Source organism: Ovis aries, chromosome 20 (genome assembly GCF_016772045.2).
Source record: "Ovis aries strain OAR_USU_Benz2616 breed Rambouillet chromosome 20, ARS-UI_Ramb_v3.0, whole genome shotgun sequence".
Classification (NCBI taxonomy): Eukaryota; Metazoa; Chordata; class Mammalia; order Artiodactyla; family Bovidae; genus Ovis; species Ovis aries.
Window position 1 is genome coordinate 39,331,795 of NC_056073.1, and position 24,896 is coordinate 39,356,690.

At 40.4% G+C, this 24,896-nt stretch overlaps 1 long non-coding RNA gene across 1 annotated transcript in view; it reads left to right on the forward strand.

Moving 5' to 3' along the window:
- LOC105603846 (uncharacterized) overlaps positions 1 to 24,896 on the forward strand; it is a 78,376-nt gene that overhangs the window by 2,562 nt on the left and 50,918 nt on the right. Inside the window, exons 2-3 of the long non-coding RNA XR_003586186.3 lie at positions 16,028 to 16,092; positions 21,058 to 21,254. This is a non-coding gene — a long non-coding RNA (uncharacterized LOC105603846). The remainder of the gene's footprint in view (positions 1 to 16,027; positions 16,093 to 21,057; positions 21,255 to 24,896) is intronic.

The following is a 24,896-nucleotide window of genomic DNA, read 5'->3' on the forward strand; positions in this document are numbered from 1 at the left end:
GTGTTTTAATCACATAAGCAGTGAAAATAAAGATATAAAGATTAATATGCATGTATATATGTATAATTATGGTTATCATATCCATTTCTTTCTGTTAACAAAGCAAAGCAATTCATCTAATTATACCCATAAAAACACAGTGAAACAACCCAAACATTTTATGAAAATAATTTATTTTGGCTTATCTGTTCTGTTTCTATTTATGTTACACTGCATGAAAGTACTCAGCCCGTATTTGGATATGGAACAATGTCATTTTCAATGTGCACTGAGATTCCGCGTCAATATAGGCTATCACAATTAAATCCTTTGTCTTTTAACTTAAAAGGATAATTCGAGATGAATCACTGATACAAAAGTTATTTAACTTAAGTAACAAACTGCACAGTTGGTAATTTTTCCAATCCTAGAAAGATGTTTATAAAATATTTTCCCTCACAGCTTTAAAAACAGATTTTTTTTTCCTAATTGTATTTTTCTTCCAGTTTCAACTTACCTTTTCTTTTTCTTGCACTCTTATGGGTGGAAACCCATCATTATTTTTTTCTTAGGAAAAGACCAACAAGCAATTTTACATGAAAAAAACAAACATTTTCTTAGGCTGCTTTGTACTTTATAAGAAATATCATAGTACTCTATATAAAAATAAATTAGCTTAGGTCTAAATATTGTATACATATATGGCCTTTAATTATTTAACTTTTCTTAAAAATGTGTTCCTTAGTGAATATATATATATTTATATACATGAATATAATACCTATTTCCCTCCTACTCATGTTGATTATTTCAGTCATATCAGTAAGCTTAGGAAGAGTAAAAAAATTATGACTGATAAATATTATAGGTTTGAAGGTTTTTTAAATGTTGAAAAGTGAAGTAAAGTGGAAATGTCAGTTGCTCAGTCATGTCTGACTCTGTGCAACCCACGGACTGTAGCCCACCAGGCTCTTCTGTCTAGGCAAGAATACTGGAGTGGATAGCCATTTCCTTCTCCGAGTGATATTCCTGATCCAGGGATCCAACCCAGGTCTCCTTTGTTGCAGGTGAACTCTTTACCATCTGAGCCACCATTGAAGCTGAAAATCCAAATCTGTCTCTGTTTTTCTGGAAGCATTTTGGATACTTCTATCACAAAAGTCTAAATGCCAAAATACACTGGTTAGGGATAGCCAGAATACTCCCCAGATCATACAAATCCACAGACAAGATGAATTAAGAAGATGGATTGCTCTATGTTATTTCTTTTTTAGAATGTATTTATTTTTATTTGAAGGATAATTGCTTTACAGTATTGTGTTGATTTCTGGCGTTATCAACCAACTTGAATCAGTCATAGGTCTATATATGTCCCCTTCTATGTTATCTCTTACTGGTATAAGGCAGAGAAGTACTTTTCTGAAAAGTGTTTGGTGTGTATGATGTTCGTCAGTATCCTGATTTCTCTGCCACTCTTTTACTAATATTACTTAGGCTATACTTGTATGAGGGCATGTTCTCATTTTGAGTAGGGTTGTTGAGTTAAGCGCCATTGAGAGGCAAGATTTGAACGAGGACTTGAAGCATTTTTCTAGAATTTAGGGTAAGAGTATAGCAGGCTGAGGGACAGTGTCTAAAATATTGGGGAACAGCAAGGGACCAATCAGCTGGAGTAAAGGGAGTTGTAGGAGGGAAACATGGGGGTCTGGATCGCAGGGCCGAGGAAGCCACTGCAAGGACTTTGGAGTCACTGCAGGATTTTGTGTGGGGATGTGACGAGACATCACTCTGGATGTTAGCTGAGGACTGTTGAGAGGCGATCATAATCATTCAAGGGATTCCCTGGTGGCTCAGATAGTAAAGAGTCTGCCTGCAATGAGGGAGACCCAGGTTCAATCCCTGGGTCGGGAAGATCCCCTGGAGAAGGAAATGGCAACCCACTCCAATATTCTTGCCTGGAAAATCCCATGGCTGGAGGAGCCTGGCAGGCCACAGTCCACGGGGGTCACAAAGAGTTGGATACGACTGAGCGACTTCACTTTCACATTTTTTTTTTTTTTCATAATCATCAAGGTGAGAGGCGAAAGGGCACAGACTATGGTGGTGGCAAAAGTGTGGGGAATGGGGGACTTTCTTGGTAGTCCAGTGGTTAAGACTCCACGCTCCCAGTGCAGGGGACCAGGGTTTGAGCCCTGGTCAGGGAAGTAGATCCTGTGTGCTGCAACTAAGACCCAGTGTAGCCAAATAAAAAAATTAAGAGGGAGGGGAAAGGGCAAGATTCCAGAGACATATTGAGGGTTGAACCAATGAGATTCCCTAAAGACTGAATAGGAGATGTGACCATAAAAAGAAATTATGGATGATAGCAAAGATCTTACCCTAAGCACACGCCATAAGAAGCCCTGACCTTCAGACTGGGGATATTTTCAAGGAGCTGTGCATTGAAAGCTGTAACGACTCATTGTGACTATCTTGGAGTGTCATTTAAATAATATATTAACATACATTCATGGGCCCTAATTAGAGCATGACCCACTGCTTCTTTGAGGAAGCGAAAGACAACCAAAGATTGTTGTGTACTATGAATAGATTTTTATGGAGATGCTTTATTTTATTCTACCTGTCAGGATAAAGAGCAGGTCAGACAGCCTTCCAGCTTACCAAATGTTACCAAGCCCTGAATGCTTCAGCCTCAACATAATTATATCCTTTTTATTTATTGATAAACACCATATGTCTGTCATGTCAGAGATCGGAGAATGTCAAGGAGTCATTCAGTAGACTTTGCTACAAAGCCTCCCTCATTATCCTCCATTTCATTCATTCTTGCTTTGCCTTCACAGGTCTGGGGACCTCTGTCTCTAGGGGATTCACAATCGGGTATTCAATTCAAAGCATGTTTTGATCGTTGAGCCATTGGTGGCATCACTAATCTACAAGTCCCTCGTTTCAATTATTCGCTCTGATGTAGAGAAGCCATGATTCAGACAATTCAAAGAAAGAGAGAGAAGATAATAAAATTATTTATAATTAGTTTGAAAATATATAAATCACCCTTGAAACACTTTGCACTTGCTGATTATAGTTTACACAGTCTAAATTTAACGTTGATTTGCATCTTCTGAGCCTACTTGAGCTTAGAGAGGAGGGAATCTTATTTTGTATGGCAGATGGCAGGGTGATACTGTTTGGGGATTAAGAAGAAAATATATTGCATTTCCATTAAAAAGGGGCTTTATTTTGGGTATAAACACATGGGAATGCATGGGATGATAATGGTGGTGATGATCATGAGAAAAATAGAACAATAACAGCTAATAACTTACTGAACTTTTCATATGTGCCACCTACTGCTGTAGACACTCCACTTCTATTAATCCTCTTAATCCTCATATGAGGTCTGTATTATTATTACTCATATTTTACAAATGAAGGAACTGATGTTCAAAGAACATAGGTAGCTTGCTCCTGGTCACATAGCCAATTTGCGGCAGAGCTGGGATTAGAATCCAGATGGTTTGATTTCACGCTTTTAATGACTGCTGCTGCTGCTGCTGCTGCTGCTGCTAAGTCGCTTCAGTCGTGTCTGACTTTGTGCGACCCCGTAGACGGCAGCCCACCAGGCTCCCCCGTCCCTGGGATTCTCCAGGCAAGAACATTGGAGTGGGTTGCCATTTCCTTCTCCAGTGCATGAAAGTGAAAAGTCAAAGTGAAGTCGCTCAGTCGTGTCTGACACGTAGCAACCCCATGGACTGCAGCCTACCAGGCTCCTCCATCCATGTTAAATCATAAGAAAATACCAACAAGAAAATATAATACATCACATTGCTTGATAGAAAGGGAAATGCCTAGGTGTCATAGATAAGAAACTCAAAGTTAGAGCCATGACAAAAAAGGAAGGGATAAAAAGGAAACTCAGAAAACTAAGCTCAGTATTTGTAACTACTTTCTCTTGGAGGCAGCTGTTAATTTCAGAAAACTCAGCTGACAGTTTAAGAAAATCTCTCCAGGGCTTCCCTGGTGGTTCAGTGGCTAAGAATCTGCCTTGCAATGCAGGGGACACTGGGTTCAACCCTGGCCCGGGAAGATCTTACATGCCAGGGAGCAACTAAGCCCATGTCCCACAGCTACTGAGCCCATGCTCTGGAGATCCCATGCGGCAACTACTAAAGCCTGCATGCCTAGAGTCCGGGCTCGTCAACAAAGAAAAACCGCTGCAATGAGAAGACTATACCCCACAACTAGAGAGCAGACCCTGCTCACCACAAATAGAGAAAGCCCATGCACGCAACAAGACCCCAAAACAAAATAAATAAAATTAAAAAAGAAAAGCTCTCCACTGACTCACAAATCTAGGAGGACAAAAAATGAAGATCCTGGTCTGCCAAGGATGAGGACTACCTTGGGAACCCTCACCGAAGTTTTAGGACCCAGAAGAACTATATCTTTGCTGCTGCTGCTGCTAAGTCACTTCAGTCGTGTCCGACTCTGTGCGACCCCAGAGACGGCAGCCCACCAGGCTCCCCCGTCCCTGGGATTCTCCAGGCAAAAATACTGGAGTGGGTTGCCTTTTCCTTCTCCAGTGCATGAAAGTGAAAAGTCAAAGTGAAGTCGCTCAGTTGTGTCTGACTCTTAGTGACCCGATGGACTACAGCCTACCAGGCTCCTCCGTCCATGGGATTTTCCAGGCAAGAGTACTGGAGTGGGCTGCCATTGCCTTCTCCGAACTATATCTTTAGAGTAGCGTAAACCAGAAATGGACCTTTTTTTTTAGGGGGGACCAGTTTTGAATAATTTCAATCTTTGGTTGGATTCAGGTGACCTGGGATTGCAAGTGCCTTAGCCTGTTAGAAGCAAATATGTCTCTAGAGGAAAATAATATCATCTGAGGTCAACTGATGTCCACATTCAATAAAGACTGACCAGCCACATGAGGATCCAACATGATATGGAAAAACCGCAAGAGAAATAATTTAAAATAGAAATAAATCTATAGAAAATGGAGTATCAAATGAGGTTTAGAAAGTTCAGAACATTTTTAAAAATCAGATAAGAATTTTGGCAGATGAATGGAAAACATAAAAAGAATCAAATGATAACTTTAGAAGTAAAAAAAAATACAATAGCTGAAATTAAGAACTCAGTGGATGAGTTTATTAGCAGATTAGAGTCAAATGAAAAGAGACTTAATAAGTGGAAGATAAATCACAAGAAACTATCCATGCCAAATCCCAGAGCAGCAGCATAATAACAAAAAGTGGAAAATACCCATAAGAATGTAAGAGACAGGACATATAGTGAAAACATTAGTCCGTGTATTATTGCAGTTCTACAAGAAGAGGAAAGAGGTAATGGGGCAGAAGCAATACATGAAAAGACAGTGGCTGAGAATAAAAATGAACAAGAAACCAAGAACCCTGAAAGACATCAAGCCACAGATTTAAGAAACCCTCAGGAAAAAAAAATATAAAGAAAACCATGTCTAAGCACATTACAGTTAAATGTGAAAAATAAGAGAGAAAAAAAAAATCTTGCAATAACCAGGTGGGAAACAATGAGTAACAGTTGATTTTTCAACAAAAGAATGGAAGCCAGTAGAATGGTATCTTCGAGGTTCTCAAATGTAATAACCAAGTACTGGTTTTGGCTGAACCCACCCGGACATCTGGAGCTGACCGGAGGTGACTCTGCTCCATCTGTCTCTCACTCTCCTCCTGGGTATAGCAGGCTCCGAGAATGATCTTATGTTATGGCAGAGACATAAGAGAGCAAGCAGATATGTGAAAGCACATTTTAAGCTTCTGCCAATGTCACATCTGTTAGATACCACTGGCCAAAGCAAATCACCTGACTAAACTTCTAATCAAATAACAGGGAAATATGTTCTGCTGCTGCATAGGAAGGGGTCTAAAGGCATGTGGGAAAGTATAATACACGGATAAAATAAGTGGTAATGAACTGGAGACATCAGTGTGAAGAGCTATATAGATGATAAGGCTTGTCGCCTGTTTCTCTGGACAGAAACAAATCAGGAATGTCTACCTAACTAAACCTAGCCATTCTTCTGAACAAATCTCAAGAGGTTTGATAAGAGGTGTAAAGAGTGTTCACTCGTTCAATTTATACTTTCAGAAAATAGATGCTTCATACCACAGGTGCTTTAACTATTAATATAACAGCAATTTCAGCAGGACAGGAGGTAAACTCAGTGAAGGGGAAAATTTGTGTTTACTCTTTGAAACATAGGACTGATAGTAAATTGGAATAAAGGAAAACAAGTAGATATGAATTTGAGTAGTATCTTTGTTATCCAAACTAAGAAAAAGCACTATGCAAAATTGAGAAGATTAAAAATATATAAACTTATTCCTTCCCAAACTTAGCCATGCTAAATTGAACCTATAGTTCAAAAAGAATATGGCAGAGAAGTATGAAAATGATTGAAGTTTCAACATAAGACATTGATGCCACCTGCCCCTCCCCATCCAAGAAGAAAGAAAGCAACCAGAATCTATTATATATGGGCTTGAGTCACTTGTACTTGCTTATGTAGGGGCAGAGGAGGGGAAAATGGCCAGAATGAAAAGAAATTAGCCAAAGTGGTTCTTGAAGGGACTTCCTGGGCGTTTGAGCCAGTGAGAGGTAAAGCAATGCTTATTAGACCAGCCCGCTATGTGCCATGAGCAGTGGCAACACATTCCTTCTGAGAATCTATGCTTGGCTGCCCCGAGTGTAAACATCCTGTGATATTTGGGTTCTTTTTAAAAATTCATGGAAATTTTGCTTTCTCCTCCCTGCTTTTCTGCAAAATAAATACATGCCCATTTAAAAATAAATATTAAGTTACCTATCTTGAGTGTGTTAGTCACTCAGTCATGTCTGACTCTTTGCAATCCCATGGACTGTAACCAGCCAGGCTCCCCTGTGCTTGGAATTCTCCAGGCAAGAATACTGGAGTGGGTATTCATTCCCTTCTCCAGGGGATCTTCCCTACCCAGGAATTGAACCCAGGTTTCCTGCCTTGCAGACAGATTCTGCACCATCTGAGCTACCAGGGAAGCCCGTCTTAAGGCAGTATTTAAGATTTAAAAGAAGTGGCATAGTTATGCTACAGCTTTGGGTATTTCCTAGCACGTGAATTTACTTTTTGATGTGGACAATTTTTAAAGTTTTTATTGAATTTGCTACAATATTTATGTTTTAGGTTTTTTTCTTGGGCATGGGGCGTGTGGGGTCCTAGCTTCCCAACCAGGAATCGAACCTGTACCCTCTGCATTGGAAGGCAAAGTCCTAACTACTGAACCACCAGAGAAGTCCCCAGAAGGTGAATTTATATTCCCAGGGTTAGGTGATTCTGTTTAAGAACCTCAGGTTATAGTGTTAGCTTGGGGGTCAGAAGGACTAGATTTTATTCTTGTCTTTGTTCCCAGTTCAAGCTAGTGTCAGAGAACTTATTTGAATTGCCTAGACCTCTGTTTTCTTGCCTATGGGAGATTGGACTAGACCATCTCTATAGCTCCTTCCAGTTTTGAGCCTCTATGGATCTCTTCCAGGTCCTTAGCTTACTCAGCTCAATGTTGGCATTTGCCTGTGGGCAATATTCTCCCGAGTTCCTCTGCCATCACTCAGTCATGTTTGGAGTTCATTTTCATGATCCATCCTAGAGAATGAGAGCCAATTTTCCTTAACCAGCTGGTCACACAGATTGGTAGAGTCCGCTTTACAGTCAGCCAGGTATGGTTTCTCATTGTAAGGCAGCACTGACATAGCAAACCAAGACAGGATAGGAAATATGCGTCCTGAACAATCAAACTAGAGACAATGCCGGTAGAGGTTTTGTCTTTAGTATACCAAATTGACTTACTTTTCATGGGGAGTTTGATGGACTGGCCTACTGACAGATATAGGGGTCTGGTTTGGGGTTTGTTTTTTATTTTCAATTCCATTGGCTTTGAAACTGAGAATGGAAATGAGACACTTGCATTAATAAAACAGCAAGGTAGCATTGGGACACTTAAACTAAACAAAGGAAATCGGACCTGGGAGTGAATTACTTATTTATGGCCTCTTCTGTCAAGCTAACTATCCTCTTATGAGACCTGGCATGCTCTCTTTATTGGTCCTTATGGCAAGTGGGAAGGGCTCTGTGATAGTCTATGGTTTAGGTCAATAGTGAGCTGGTTGTGTAAGGGGGAGTGTTATTTGGTCCAAAGTTTCTTATAAAGAAACTCACACTCTTTCCCTCTGTTCTTTCCTTTATATATATAAATATATATATATTATATTATATATGTATATTATATATATATTTGGCTGTACTGGGTCTTAGTTGCAGCCTGTGGGATCTAGTTCACTGACCAGGGATTGAACTCAGGTCCTCTGCATTGGGACTGTGGAGTCTTAGTCACTGGATCACCAGAGAAGTCCCCCTCTTTCTTTCCTTGAAGATATTCTGAAGGGACTTGAGACAAGCAGAATATAAGGCTCAGGAATTTCACTGTATATCCAGGAGGCAACAACAGAATTAAACCAGAGTAGAACAAGGCCAAAGGTCTTAACTCCACAAAGGAGAAACTCCTGAGGAGCTGATGGCAGCCTGGTTTCTTGAATCTGTTATAACTTACCTGGGAGAAGAATAAATGGACGTAGGGCACTAGGCAAATCTTCTCCGTCAAGAGCTTGAAGTGCTGAATCACCTGAATGGTCTCATCTATCTCTGATTTCTCCTATTATCCCCTAAAAAGCCTACAGTAGTTCTCATGCAACCTTGATTAGCATCTTTTAAATAAAGATCACCTTGACTCTGATGTGATCTCACAGAACAGTTGTATTTCGCCATCTCTAATGAATCTTTAATAGGATTTTTACATACCTGCATATATGCATACGAAACCTGTCTTGTTATTGTCTCATCTACTTAAACAGCGTGGTTGCACATGGGCACATCCCATATGGAAAGCATTTATATGGATATACACGCATTTTGTCATGGTATAAAATCAATTCTGCCATACAGCCATTTTCTCCTTTTCTTGTCAGTAGGAAGAAATGGTTAGGTTTTAGGAGGGATAGAAGAAAATCCCACAGAGGAAAGGCTAATCTCCCCATCTGCTCTTTACCAAGAAGTCATGGCATCCCACTCCAATATTCTTGCCTGGAGAATCCCATGGACAGAGGAGCCTGATGGGCTACAGTCCATAGGGTCGCAAAGAGTCGGTCACAACTAAAGCGACAGCTCATGCATTCCTACCCCCGACATGAGAAGCTATGATAGGTTACCTCTTCTTGGTGCTGACAACACAGATACTGGAACTGAATGTTAAGGAGAAAAATATACCCCGACTATTCCATTCTCAGTGTTCTGGCCTGGAGAATCCCAGGGACGGGGGAGCCTGGTGGGCTGCCGTCTCTGGGGTCGCACAGAATCGGACACGACTGAAATGGCTTAACAGCAGCATTCCATTCTCATGGATGCCTAATCAAAACAGGAGCTTTCTAGAATATACCCTGCAATGCTATACATACAGTTATACATGCAAGATATTTTCTTTCTATTTTTAAAATTTTCTTCCTATTTTATGGCAATCACATAAAATAAAATTGATCATAATCCCTGTATTTGTAAGACATAAGCCTGTGGCAGTAGTATAAACAGCAAGTATAACCAATGTGAAGTTCACATGTATTATGCATCCCAGCTATCAATAACAAAAAGCAAATTTCAATTAACCCTGTTGGAAAAATGACTAAATTATCTCCATATTTGCTTCGTAGAATGTGTTACAAAACCAATGTTGTATGAAGAGGCAATCAAAGAGTATATAGTCACAAAATGTAGGAAGAAATATTACAGATGTGTGTCAGATGATTAAATAATAAAATGCGTCACTTTGGGGGCTTTTGTCTGCCTGAATTTGCATTTATAGTTCTTCCTTATACCTGATTCTATATTCATAAGTTTTCATCATGTGTTTAAAAACATGACTTAAAAATTGTATAAGCTCCACTGCATCATAAAACCTGGATATTTTCTGGCAAAAACAAAACATAATTTATTATCTCAATAAATTAGCCCAACACAAAAATTATAATTTTTATTACTTGGGTGCTTGCTTTGGGTCTGACATTATTTTAGGCACTTTGTGTAACTCTGACATTTGATCCTTAAGACAACCCTATGGGAAGATATGATTTTCATTTCAGAGGGTTCCAGAAAAATGAAGTTGTTTACTCAAGGCAACACTTGGGTCAAATTAGTTCTGTCTGATTCTGCAGCGCTTGTGCTCCACCCAGCATGCTTTGCTTCTGTTACCCTCTGTGTTGCCTAATATCTCATTTAATTGTGTTTTTCTTGAGTTGTCTGTCTGCTGCTTTATATTTGTGGTCCTTGATTCCAGCTGTAAATTCTTTGATAAAAAATACAACCCAAACTTACAAATCAACTGCAACACAGCTCAGAGAACTGAGGTAGAATCTTTTAAATTCTCAACAATCAAATTGACTAGAAGTCACAAATCTGCAAAATGTCCCCAAGAGAGGTACAGAATCAATTATTCTTCTCAGATAAATAAAAACATATATTTTTTTCCTATTTCAGTGCAATATGCTATCACTTGGCACTGTGGAAGAGAAAAACTGATTTTCTTTCTTTTTTGATTAAAAAGTATTTGATTTAAGAGAACATTTCTATCAATGATTTTTAAGAATGGTATCTGTGTGCAAGCAAGTGAGCTCAGTCGTTCAGTTGTGTCCAACTCTGAGACCCCATGGACTGCAATCTGCCAGGCTGCTCAGTCCATGGAGTTTTCCAGGCAAGACTACTAAAGTGGGTCACCACTTCCTCCTTCAGGGGATCTTCCTGACCCAGTGATCAAATCCCCGTCTCCTGAGTCTCCTGCATTGGCAGGTGGGTTCTTGACCCCTGAGCCACCTGGGGAGCCCCATGGTGTTTGTGTGGGCATTGGAACAACACACATGTGAGGAGACTTTATACATGACAGAAGTGTCCCTGTACATCTATGAAGAGATGGTGAATATTTTAGTAGACAGAATTAAAAATGTAGCCTTACTACATACAATTTTTATTAATTTTTATTGATGTATAGTTGCTTTACAATGTTGTTTCAGTTTCTTCTGTACAGTGAAATGAATCAGCTTACACATATTTTGAATTTTCTTCCCATTTAGGTCACCACACAGCGCTAAGTAGAGCTCCCTGTGCTATATGGCATGTTCTCCTTAGTTATCTATTTGATAACATCCTATCAATAGTGTTAGAAATGTAAAAGGAGCAAATACGAAGTTTGAAGCTACAGGTAGGCTTTGGGTTTTGTGCTGAGCCCTCACTGCTGGCTGGTGAGTACACGTGTGAAATGCTAGTTACCATAGCAACCAGCCCAGCAAGATTTTGCCCCCCTCCTTTGGCTTATGAATCCAAATCAATAAATGTTTATAAATATCTCTCCAATTGGCCCAAAGAAGTAAAAACACAAGCCAGAACAATCCTTCTGTCCTGTGAATGTGAGTCATAGATATGTTAGCCATGTTCTGGGGACAGTAAAAGGGTTGTCCATAAAATAAACAATTGGCCACATCATCTGCTTTGCAAGCATGCTTAGGAAAGACCCACTGAGTGAAAATCCATTTCACATGCTTACTGATAACAAGAATATAAAGGCTGTACATCCAAGGGTCATGAAGGTGAAATTATAGAAATCCCAGATGCTGGGTCTGAAAGACAACACTGATGTAATTGGGCCTGAATGACTATACTGAAATTCCAACGGAATAGGTAGAGGCATTATCCTGGATTTGTGGATGATATGTTCTCTGTGAAATGCAAGCAGAATCATACAAAAAGTGGGATTTGGTATCAAAAGTCCCAGCAAACTCAAGTCAGGCCACCAACTATTGTAAGGTTTCTTTCTATAGCATTCCAAACAGATGGTCAGACAGCCTCTCCTGGGATATTTTTAGTGAAAGGGAAAGTCATTTTCCTGTAATCTCTATCTAGTAGCTGTTAAAATTTCTTTCCAGAGCCAAAATTGCCTCCCACTCTCATCCTTAGCATCTCTCCACTGGTCTTAGTTTGTTCCTTGGCACGACAAAAACCTAATCCATCTGGTTCCCTGTCGGTGACAGCCCTTCAAACCTTTGAAGACAGCCACTGAGTCTTTCTTTAAACCTTCTCTTATTACTGGTGTGGTTCCAACATCATCCCTCTCCTGGTTTCTTTCATCAGAAAGCTCATAACCTATCAGCATTCTTCTCAAAATGTGGACTCTCAGAATGAGCTGTACAAATCCGCAGAGGTGGGTTAAGGTTTCAGTGAAGCTACTTCTTATGTTTTGTCTGTGGATGACATGGCTAAGTTTATGTTCAAGTGTGTATGTGTCTACGTGTGTACGCATGCATGCATGTGCGTGTGTGCCTGTCTAGAGCCATACTGCACTGTTGGTATATATTAAGCTTCTGGTAGGCTAAAACACACAGGGCGCCCCATCTCAGAATAGGAATGAATTATATAAATATTTCTCCCAGGAAGAACCAACTAGGGTAGGGATTCCTTGGAAAACCCTTAGGCAGTGAAACAAAAAGGAACAGCCCTTCTGATGGTGTTGGCAAATATTTTAGCTGGTTGATGTAAAGTGGAGAAGTAACTGCCCACTAGGTGTGGTTTGGAGGATCTTCATCTCCTGCCCCTAAATGCCTCATTCATCCAAAGTTTCTGGTTGGCTGGAATTTCACCATTTGGAAATGCTAAACATTTTTGGACATCCCCCCACCAAAGATGTGTTAAATCACTAACAATTTAGTGTGAATGAATGAGATGATCTATTTCTTTCAGAAAAGAGAATTTGGGGCAATAAGAAAGCACTAACTTGGTGGATGTGGAGGGAGGGAAAAGGCATTCAGTGTGGGGAAGTGTTTTAGAAGGAAGTGATAAGATGCTCCAGAGCTTTGCAGGTTTGCTTTGGACAAGCCCTGCTCCACTGGGAATGTGCTCTGTGGCATGGGGGTGGGGGGTGTCACACACCGAAATGTACACCTGGGAAAGAAACAGGAGGATAGGAGAAAGACTACACTGCCAGCATAATAATGGGTGAACCCAAGACAAGGAAATGGTTGGAACATGGCACCCTGTGGGTCCTACTAAAGGAACGGCCACAGCTTGAAGTGAAGTGAAGCTTGCTCAGTTGTGTCCGACTCTTTGTGACCTCATGAACTGTAGCCCGCCAGGCTCCTTTTTCCATGGAATTCTCCAAGCAAGAAGAATGGAGTGGGTAGGAGGGGATAGCCATTTCCTTTCCCAGGGATCTTCCTGACCCAGGAGTCAAACCTGTGTCTCTGCATTGCAGGCAGATTCTTTACCATCTGAGCCACCAGGGAAGCCCCAGCCATAGCTTAGCTCCAGCCAAATCTTGCAAAGGAGGAATGCAGGCCATTTATTGGCAGATCTTTCAGATTTTCAGAAATCTGGAAGTTCATGTAAAATCTTCTGGTTAGAGAATAATGGCCAAGACTCTGAGAGTCAAACAAAATTTCACATCTCTTGTGAAATCTCAAAAAAGGTGAATTTAGAGAAACAGAGAAGAGGTGGTGGTCACTAGGAGGTGAGGGGGTGGGAGAATGGGGATGCATTGCTCAAATGCTGTGAACCTGGAGTTAGAAGATCAACAATTCAGGGATCTAATGGACAGCGTGGTGATTGTAGGTAATAATTCTGTATCCTATACTTGCATGTCACGGAGAGTATATATTAAATATGCTTAGCATGAAAAAGAAGTGTAATGCTATGGTGGGTTGGAGGTGGTAGCCAATACTGCTGTGGCCGTCATTTGCAGTTTATAACGGTATCAACTCAACATGTTGTACACCTTAAATTTACACAGTATTATGTGTCAATTTCTCTCAATAAGGTTGGGAATTTTTTTTAACAAACCAAATAAAAACAAAAAGAATCCAAATATCTCCACTGCCAGACATGGCCTAGGCTACAGATTTGTAGTCTTTAACATGATAGAGTCCATGTAATAGGATCTCTAGGGGCTTCCCTCGGAGAAGGCAACGGCAACCCACTCCAGTACTCTTGCCTGGAGAATCCCAGGGATGGGGGAGCCTGGTGGACTGCTGTCTATGGGGTCGCACAGAGTCAGACACGACTGATGCAACTTAGCAGCAGCAGCAGGGGCTTTCCTGGCGGCTCAGATGGTAAAGAATCTGCCTGCCAATGTAGAAGACCTGGGTTTAACCCCTGGGTCAAGAAGATCCCCGGAGAAAGAAATGGCAACCCACTCCAGTATTCTTGCCTGGAGAATCCCCATGGAAAGAGGAGCCTGGCAGGCTACAATCCATGGAGTTACCAAAGAGCAGGACTGGATTTAGCAACTAAATAACAGCAGCAACAATACGATCTCTAGCTACATTCTATTTCAGTGAAGCAAGTGGCAGAGGCTCCAGAAATAGCAGCTTAAACAAGATACAAGATTCTGCCTTACCACCCCTTAAACCTGAGAGGGACTTCAAGGAGTCTACTTGGAGAGCTTGAAGTGTGTCTTGTGGAGCTGGAGGGAAAATAATGCATGTCTGATGATTCGTATTTGGACAATCAAAAAGCAGGAAGTTGTGACCCTCTGTCCACAGTGGTGGAGCAGAGAATTCCATGGAAAGCAAATAATACTTTGCATGCTTGTGTGTTACCAAGCAAGTTTGAAAAAGTTTTGGAAACTATCTGAGAAGAACTAGATCACAGAGTGCTTTTGGACAGGTGGTGAGGATAGAAGAAACACTCAGAGATGTCTCCAGCCCATTCAATAACAAACACACACACACACAGACAAATGTAGGTGGTTTTTCTTTTCTGAAACTTCTTCATCAAGTTAAAGTATCTTGGAGATTTCTCTGCATCAGTATCAGCCTTATTCTTTTTTTTTATTTGCATATTCAGTTGCATGGATTGTATCTGGATTATATCGTTTTCTCTCATCTACATATTCAGTTGTATCCTAGGCTCCTCTGTGAATGACTAAAGTGTAATTGCTGACAGCCTGTGCACTTTTTATTTTGAAAGCTGTTACCAAATTGCTTCCAGCCTGCTAATATAAATATACAGGCCCATCAGCAATGTATGCTGCTCAGGGTGTGGTCAGTGGGCTGCTGGCAGGAGGGAGCCTGTTAGAAATGCAGACTCTCAGACCTCACTCCGGACTTGATCTATCAGATTCTGCAGGTTAAGCCCATCTCCAGGTGGTTCCTCTGAGTGTAAGAATTAAGAAGTACTGTTGACTTTTCATTGACATGTCATTCTGTGTCCCATTATGGTTTTATTTTGCATTTTGTTTAATATGAGTAAGGTTAACACTATTTTTATGTACTTAAGAGCCATTTATCCCAGGGACGGGGGAGCCTGGTGGGCTGCCGTCTATGGGGTCACACAGAGTCGGACACGACTGAAGTGACTTAGCAGCAGCAGCAGCAAGAGCCATTTTTAAAGTCTTTCTGTTAGAAAGAAGTTATCTCCATATCTGTGATATGGGTTGTAGTTACTTTTCTGTGTGGTGGTTGTCTTGCATTTTTTGTTTTTTCTTTGATGTGCAGAATTTAAATTTTTTACATGGTTAAACATATCTTTTTATAATTTCTGTGTTCTGAGTCAGAAAAGCTTTTGCCACTGCATAATTATTTAAAACATTTTTGTTTTCTTTAATACTCTATGGTTTTATTTAAATATGTGTTCTATCTGGAATTTATGTTGGTTCAAGAAATGTGATGTGGGTTTATTTAATTTTTTTCCAGGTGACTACCTTCTTGTCCTAATACCGTTTATTGAATAGCTTGAAATTTCCCCATTTATCTGACATATCACCTTTAGCATACACTGAATTATCCTTTGTGAACTTCCCATCATTACTTAGAGTATCATGCCACTTTTTGATTAACCAAGATTCTCTACTGAATGGCTAAATATGTTCACCCAGGGCTGTGCTTCTTGCTTCCCAATGATAAATAAAATGATCAAAATTTATTGTCTTGTATTCCATTCCATCAGAATTCCTATAGATGACAACCCATCTGACAAGGAAATGCAGGATAAAGGCTTCCCAGCCTTGACAGGTGAATATTTTGTTTCATGTTTTTTTCCTTTCTTTCTTTTTGTTTTTGTCCAGGCTGCAAAGCTTGTGGGATTTTAGTTTCCTGACAAGGGATTGAGCCCTGGGCCTTGGCTATGAGTCCCAACCACTGGGCTGTCAGGGAATTCCCTGTTTTGTTTTAAATAATGCCTCAAAACAAAGAAGTAATTGAAAGGGATAAGAAATTCTAGAACAGGTCGGATTTTTAGAATGTATTGTTTTATATCACAGAAACAGTGCATTACTGTGCTTTCTCAGTAGTTACAAATTAGGAAAGTTATAAATTAGACTTAATTCTCCCCCTTCGATTTTCCTAAGTTTCAGAGCTGTTCACTGATGATTTAGAACTCTTTCTATTGCTGTCATTGTTTTTATCACCTTCTTGCCTTTGATGTTTTCTTTTTTCTTACATCAAAACCTTAAAGTACTTAAAAATAAGTTTCTTGACATTCTTCTTAGCATGTCTGTCTTTAAAGAAATTTCTGTAGCAACCCTGATAACAACTAAAAATGGGAATTGGACCACAAATGTATCACTTAAAAATAAGAATATTGGTTTTTGCTGGATGTTTTTGTCATATTCCCTCTAATTATGAGAGTTATTTTCTTGGATGATATAAAATGAGGACACAATGACCAGAACAAAGCTGGTTCCTTGTGATCTCAAGACATTCCTACAAGCACACTTGTGTGAATGTTAGCAGATGACTTTATGTAAAGTATCGGTAGTTTTCCACTAAGAAATGAAATTCTGGGAATTGAATTGAAGATTCTTTCTTAAGGGCACCACACATTTTAATCAGAGCTTAGTTTGGAAGAAGAAATTCTGTTAACTTCAGTAATAAGGTGGCGGTATTATTATCCCTAATTTTATCATAAGAAAATAGAATTCAGAGACATTAAGTCACTCACTCTAGGTCACAGCCCTAATAAGTCTTTAACACAGGATTCTAGCCCACATCTGATCAAGTTCAAACCCTCTCTCTTGGCTGGGCTGTATAATAGAAAGTGGACGAGTGAAAGGCAGGCAGAGAGACGGATGGATGAAATGATCCAGGGAAAGGCTGTGAGGAGGTCTTTGGCTAGAGAAAATGCCAAGAGGGACCCAGAGCTGTTCTTTTTAGCAGACAGAGCTGAGATTCCTTGATGGATAGTAACACTGGACTTCACTTATCCTGCCTCTCTGTTTTGGGGAAGAAATGGAGGAGAAGCAAGAAGATGCAGGTGTTAAAAATTCAGCAGGAGTAGGTGTGTTGTGAAGAGCTGTTTTGTAGATCTATCGTGATGGGAGCTCTCACTGCTGTTCAAGTGGAAACCCAATTGAGGCTGTGCTTAGAAATGCAGCCAAGGAGAGTCCTGATCACAGAGGGGAAGGGGGAGGTTTAAAGGAGAACAGCCCAGAGAAGAGAGAAGGGATTTTTGCATTTGGCCTTGGGGGGAAACCAAGGAAATATTTGGACACCAACGTGTATGACAGTATATGCGCTCAGGTGCTTGTTCTTTCTGGTCCATTTTGGCTGAGCCACCAGGCAAAGCACTAAGAGGTGAGCTCTCTAGGGGCTGGAAAACGGGGACTAGAAGAGCTCCAGCTCCTTAGAAACAAACATACCAATCCCTGACTCCAAGTGTTTTGAAAAGAAAATCCAGCCCTTAGAAAATAAGCAGCCATTGATAAACTCGGGGTAAATCTTGTCTAACTGGCAAGGCACACAATGGCCTCCTGGCTGGGGGTGGGGGAAGGCAGCGGCTGAGTGTGTTTGGACCATATTCCACCTTTCAATGGCCCCTCCGCCAGCTGGAGGCTTTACAAGGGCCCCCACTCAGGCCAGCCAGCAGGGAGTTAAAGTAATCTAATTTTAATTATGTGACAAAAGCATGAAGAATCATTTAAAGGTCTGTCGAAGGGAAAAATGGCTCCAGTCTGCCAGGGCTCCTTAGATGGTAATAAAGAAACCCATGGGCTAAAAGCAGGGTTTTGGTGCTTAAAAAAATAAAACTCACATAATAACCAGATTGTACACTATTGAAACAGAGGCAGGCAGTGAGGAGGCACCACAGCTCTAGCAGATAAAGACAAAGGCGACTATGAGACAGCCGGCTGCATGACAGTAATTCTAAATTGTTATTGGGGTTAAGTAGACTCAAAAAAATAAGGTGAGTATTCTCCATTTGTCTAAAGCCAAGGAACAGAGCATTTCTGTGCATTGTAGCAAAAAGAAAAATTTTTTTTTTCCCAAAAAGCACTTTCAAGTACAATGCCCAATCGGATGTTCAGAAACATCATCTTGATCATGAGGTCCTTAAAGTTCTTAGTTTTAAATAAAAAGGATTGATTTTGAGATCTCATTTGTTTTAGTTTACCACTGGCTTTCATTTGTGTAACAATGAAATGTCCTTTTGACTAAATGCTAAGTTCTCTAGCACTACTTTGAAACCCTGGGGGCCTAGAGCCAAGAGGTCAGTATTTCTCTGAAGCACCTGGCCTGGATGAAAAGATCCTGGAAGCCTGGAGGGAGTCTACTGCTATAGAAAGTCTTCAACATCAATTGAATAAGTGAGAAGGCAGTCTTGAAATCATTAAGCAGATTAAGGCTCATGGCTTCATCAAAGGTATTGCCACATCTTCTTCCAAGTCAGCACAGAATTCTGTCCAGGCTCAATTCCAGGTAAATGTAGTAAGGTTTACTGAAAAGTTGGTCACAAATGGCATTGGTCAGGAGGTTGGTGGAGACCTCAGAGAATTGGGCAAATAGATACAAAATTATCTTGCTTCACCGTGTTTCTATGTCATCTGTCTTTGCAGATCTCATCGGGTGGGAAGGTAGTCTTTCTGATGGAGTGGTCATTGTCTTTCTTCAGTCCATAGTTTTCCAGTGAGAAGGAGAGCAGAATCTCTTCCCCCTTTTCCCCAGGGACCATGTGAGTCAGGATAATACTAGGTTATGCTTCAGTAACAAAAATGTATTCGTGCTTGTAACAGGTTGATGCAGGCTTTCCTTGGCAGCTCTCATCCAAGCAAAGACTTTGGAGGCTGGGCTTCCATCTTATTGCTGTGCCGTCTGCATCATGCTTCCAAATCACGGTGGAGAGGGGAAGGGAGGGAGCACTTGGCATTGATATATCCAGGCTTGGAAGTGACAAACGTCACTTCCGCTTGAAGTTCATTGTACTGATCTAGTCATTAGATACCTAACCCAGCTGTAAGGAGTTAGGGAAATGTAGGGACGCCCACCCCTACTTGGGGGATGTTAACTTGCTCCGTCCCCGAGGACTCTATTCAGCACCATTTCCCACCCTTGCCCACTTATTGTGAACCAAATGAAAAGAAGTTTTTCCACTTGGGCAATCAGGTTTATACAAGATAGATGGTGGTCTGCATTACTATTAAGAGAACGTTTTCCTTGCTTCTCTACTATGACTACCTACAAAATATTTTAAATTCTAGATTACATCTCTAATAGAGGACAGGCAAGCCCGTGGAGATATTGTGGTTTGATTCCAGACCATCACAATAAAGATAAGATCACAATAAAATGAGTCTCACAGATTTTTTGGTTTCCCAGTGTATATAAAAGTAGTGTTTCCATTATACTGTAGGCTATAAAATGTACAATAGCATGATGTCTGAAAAACAATGTACCTACCTTAATTTAAAAATACATTATTGCTAAAAATGTTAAGCATCACCTGAGCCTTGAGCTGGTTGTAGTAGTGACAACAAAGATCACTAATGAAAACATTTGACTATTTCAATACTACCAAATTGCCATACAAAGACAGGAAGTGTACAAAGGCTTTTGGAAAAACATTGCACCAATTGTTCAACACAGGGTTGCCATGAGATCTCAATTTGTAAAAAATGCAGTACAAGAAGTAAAAAACACAAGAATATGTTCTTGTTTTGCCTTTCTCTCATGATGCTGAAAAATCAACTAGTCATGGTAACAGCTTTACTAATAGAAATAGATATAAATGCTGAAAAAGTGGAGTGTTGGCCCCAGGACCTTGCATCTTATATACAAGGGGAGCAGAAAGTCCCTGGGCTTCCTGTGCTATCTGAGACTCACTAATTCTGTTGTTGACCCCTCTGAGATCCACTTTGTATTGTCTGACCAGTGTGATTCCAGTCTTGACCTCCTCCTAGCTTCCAAAACTAGACATGTTCTCTGAAGTCCTTTCCAACAAAGAGGCAGAAGCTAGCTCTACTTTTAGTTCTTGGTTCCTCCTGATCAGCCTTGTCCTGCTGCGTAGCTAAGACAGAGAATGAAAGTCCTCTCTCTCTCTCTCTCTTTTTTAATATTTTATTTATTTGGCTGCACCAGGTCTTCATTGTGGCATCCGAGATTTTTGACCTTCGTGGGAGCATGCAGAGTATTTATGCATGGCGGCATATGAAATCTAGTTCCCAGATCAGGGATTGAACCCCAGGCCCCCTGCATTGGGATCAAGGAGTCTTAGCCACTGGACCACCAGGAAGTCCCAGAAAGTCATCTCTTGATGTAGCTCCAAGTGATTTGCTCACCTGTCTTCCCTCCTTACCATGTTTCTTCTTTCAGATCACAGATTTAGAGTTCTAGAGCAGGAAGGGGAGGTAGGGTCTATCTAGAACCACCCCCGTCCTCAAACAGTATTGACCAGTGCATCTCTGTGTTTTTGCCATATTTCCACCTTGGTACTCACGTGAATTCTGGAAACAAGATTTTCCTTCATATTGGTAAAATGACATTTCCATGCTTTTATTCAATATATACTTTCTCTGAGAAGACTAACAGCAACAACTACATTTATAGCCCAGAAATTGGTTAGGGGGTAAAATGGGGTGGGGGGTAAAATGGGGTGAGGTGTAACAGAAATAAGTCCCTATGTTCTTCCTGTGTTCAGAGAAAAATAAACCTATTTCCAAGCTTTTTGAGCATTTTGATGTGTGTGTATGCTATTTGTGCTTTCAGCTGAGCAGCGCTGACAGTTTAATGATGGCAAAACAACATTAACTGTTTTCCCGCGACACTATTAGAAGGAGCGTGTTTCAGAGCCAAGGATGATACAAGTGTGGGAGTGCATCTTCCAGAGGCTCTTCTAGCAATCGCAGCAATCTGAGCAAGCAGCACACTTGCTTCCAGACTGATGGAAGTGTGTAAACCGGAAGGTGGGTCATGGGGGTGAGGAAGGAGGTGAGTGCCAGGCGGACAGGGGTCCTTGCCTTTAACCTTGATTTTCTAGCTCAGGAAGCCAGAGGTGGGTTCATTGAGTTTTGTAAATGGACAGACAGGGGAGTTGTTTTGTTGATGGAGAAAAGAGTTTATTTGACTTTAAAAATTATGATTTAAAATGGTTTTACACTTGGTCATTATCTTGCCACAAAGCCCAGTGTCTTTTCTGTTTGTTTTTTTTTTTTTTTTCCAAGTGGAATATAATTGCTTTACAAGGTTGCATTAGCTTCTGCTGCACAACGAAGTGAATCAGCTATATGTATATATATCCCCTCCCTCTTGGACCTCCCTCCCACCTCCCCATCCCACCCATCTAGTCATCACAGAGGAGCGAGCTGAGCTCCCCGTGCTATACAGCAGCTTCCCACTAGCTAGCTATTTTACCCATGGCAGTGTATATATGTCAGTTACTCTCCCAATTCGTCTCATCCTCCCCTTCCGCCCACCCCATGTCCACATCTCTGTTCTCTACATCTGCGTCTCTATTCTTGCCCAGCAGATATGTTCATCTGTACCATTTTGATAGATTCCATTTATATGTGTTAGGATACAATATTTCTCTCTTTCTGAATTACTTTAGTATATATGACAGACTCTAGATCCATCCACATCTTTATAAATGACCCAATTCCATTCCTTTCTATAAAGCTTAGTGTTTTCATGCTACTTGAGACCTGGGTTATTTCCTCCCCTTGAGCAGTATGATGTATACAGTAGGTACTCCATAAAAGCTAATAATTTCCTATGGTTACAGTTGTGTTTACACAACACACACATATCCTCCATCTCTCTTGAGATTTTCACAATTTATTAATTACAATACATGGATCGAGTGACTATTATATGTGTAGGACTATTGTAGATACCCAATGAAGATAGAGAGTCATGCACACAGGATCCTGGAGCTCAAGGATTCCAATAAAAAAATCTGTAGTCATTTTAAAATCTATTAAGTGGAATGATTGGTACCTTTTAAAATGGACCGTTCCAATTCAGAAAGTGATGATATCATTCCATAAGAGTCTTTATCAGTAATCCATTTTTTTTTCTCAAACGTTTTCTTCTTCATTTCAGGCTTTCATTTTTGGGAGTCAAAATAATTTCCCCTAAAACAGTCTCTGCCTTCATGCCCCATGCTGGCCCCTTTGTTATTTTTATGACATAGATGCAAAGAAAAAGAGTCACATAGAGCCAAAAGGAAGGTTGGATATATATGCCTTTCCAATTTTCTCTTTGAAATGTGTGTCATGTTACTTTCCATTCCGTTATATATATTGTGCAGCTGTTCAAGTTCTGGACGTGGGGAAGGTCATTGGTATAAATAGGACACCTCACCACATGCTCCCAGGACTTTTGGAAGTGAGGGATCTCCTGCAGTGAGTACTAGTCACCATCACTGAGATGCAGATTTACTGTTCCTCTTGCTCCATAGTCATTGCAGATGGGAAAGGTGAAAGGGATTATGAATTGAGGGGAAGTGGGGAGAACTGTGAGAAGTGAATTCCTTTGCCAAGTTGTGTAAACTTGGTGTTTCCGAGGTTCAGGTCCTTGGAAATGGCTTGGAAAAAAGTTCCCAGTGAGTAAACTGGTGTAATGCCCTTGGTGGTTTTCAGGCCCATCTCCTAATATGATTAACTGACTTTAGGAGAAAAGGAAAACATAAACCAAGGTGTTGATCACCCGGGATGAAGTCTTTAATCACAGAGTGTCTTCAGAGGCCTGGCATGTGGTCAGGTTGGCTAAAGTTAAGGTCTGTATTAATTTCACCTGTATTTGTAACTGCCATATATTTTATTTTACTTTTACTTTTATCTTTTGGCCACATAGCATGTGGGATCTTAGTTCCCTGACCAGGGATTGAACCCACACCCCCTGCATTGGAAGCATAAAGTCTTAACCACTGGACTACCAAGGAAGTTCCTGTAACTCCCATATATTTTAGAAATACTGATTAATTTTTCTTACTTCAGAATATATCTTACATTTAATGTATGAATAATAGAAATAGCTTTTTAAACTTTGCAGCCGGCAAACAGGAAAATTCACAATGGAAAAGAGTAGTGTATTTGACCACATAGTTATAAAGAACATTTATTTATTAATTTATTCAACAAATATTTGATGAACTCTCATTTTGTGACTAGCTTTGTGCTCAGGGCTTGAGGCCTTGCTAGGCTTAGTAATTCCATCTCTGTACGTTGAAAAATAAAATAAAAACACAACACAAATGTAGTAGGAAAATATTTACATGAAATTGATGAATTGCTCTTCTATTTACTGAAGTTAAGTGAAAAGTGAAAGTGAAATTCGTGTCTGAACTCTTTGTGACCCCATGGACTATACAGTCCGTGGATTTCTGCAGACCAGAATATTGAAATGGATAGCCTTTCCCTTCTCCAGGGGATGTTCCGAACCCAGGGATTGAACCCAGGTCTCCCTCATTGCAGGTGGATTCTTTACCAACTCAGCTAGCAGGGAAGCCCTTACTATTTCAGGAGAGATTATTAAAACATGAAAAAATTGAGAAGATAATAAGAAATTGACAGGTTAAAAATCTAAATGGAAACGGGGCCGAAGAGGACTAAATGGGGACCTGAGCTCTTAAAAGTCCTGTGCCATGAGGGTATTTGCTCAGCCAGGAAAATGTAGGCTTACATTTTGACAGTTTCCTGATACTAATGGGACAGAAAGTGAAGAGGAACTAAAGAGCCTCTTGATGAAAGTGAAAGAGGAGAGTGAAAAACCTGGCTTAAATTCAACATTCAAAAACCTAAGATCGTGGTATCTGGACTCATCACTTCATGGCAAATAGAAGGGGGAAAAAATGAAAACAGTGACAGATTTTATTTTCCTGGGCTTCAAAATCACTGTGGATGGTGACTGCAGCCCTAAAATTAAAAGACGATTGCTCCTTGAAAGGAAAGCTATGACAAACCTAGGCAGTGCATTAAAAAATAGAGACATCATTTTGCCAACAAAGGTTCATATACTCAAATCTATGGTTTTTCCAGTAGTCATGTGTGGGTGTGAGAGTTGGACCAAAAAGAAGATTGAGCACCAAAGAACTGATGCTTTTGAATTGTGGTGCTGGAGAAGACTCTTGAGAATCCCTTCAACTGAAAGGATCAAGCCAGTCAAACCTAAAGGAAATTAACCCTGAATATTCATTGGAAGTACTGATGCTAAAGCTGAAGCTCCAATACTTTGGCCACCTGATGCGAAGAGCTGACTCTTTGGAAAAGACCTTGATGCTGGGGAAGACTAAAGGTAGGAGGAGAAGGGGATGACAGAGGATGAGATGGTTGGATGGCATCACTGACACAACGGACATGAGTTTGAACAAACTGCGAGATAGTGAAGGACAGGGAAGCCTTATTTCTCTGAGAGTGTTGTGAATATATTGCAAGATAAAAGAAATGAAAAATGGCAAGATATTCTAATTTGATCATTTCCAGTGTCATTGACGGCAAATTTTATTGGTATAGGAGAAAGGATATATTTAAGATCAAAAAAGTAAATAAAAACTTTACCTCTTGAATTTGAATTGGAAGACGTATCGATATGCTTTCATGATGTAT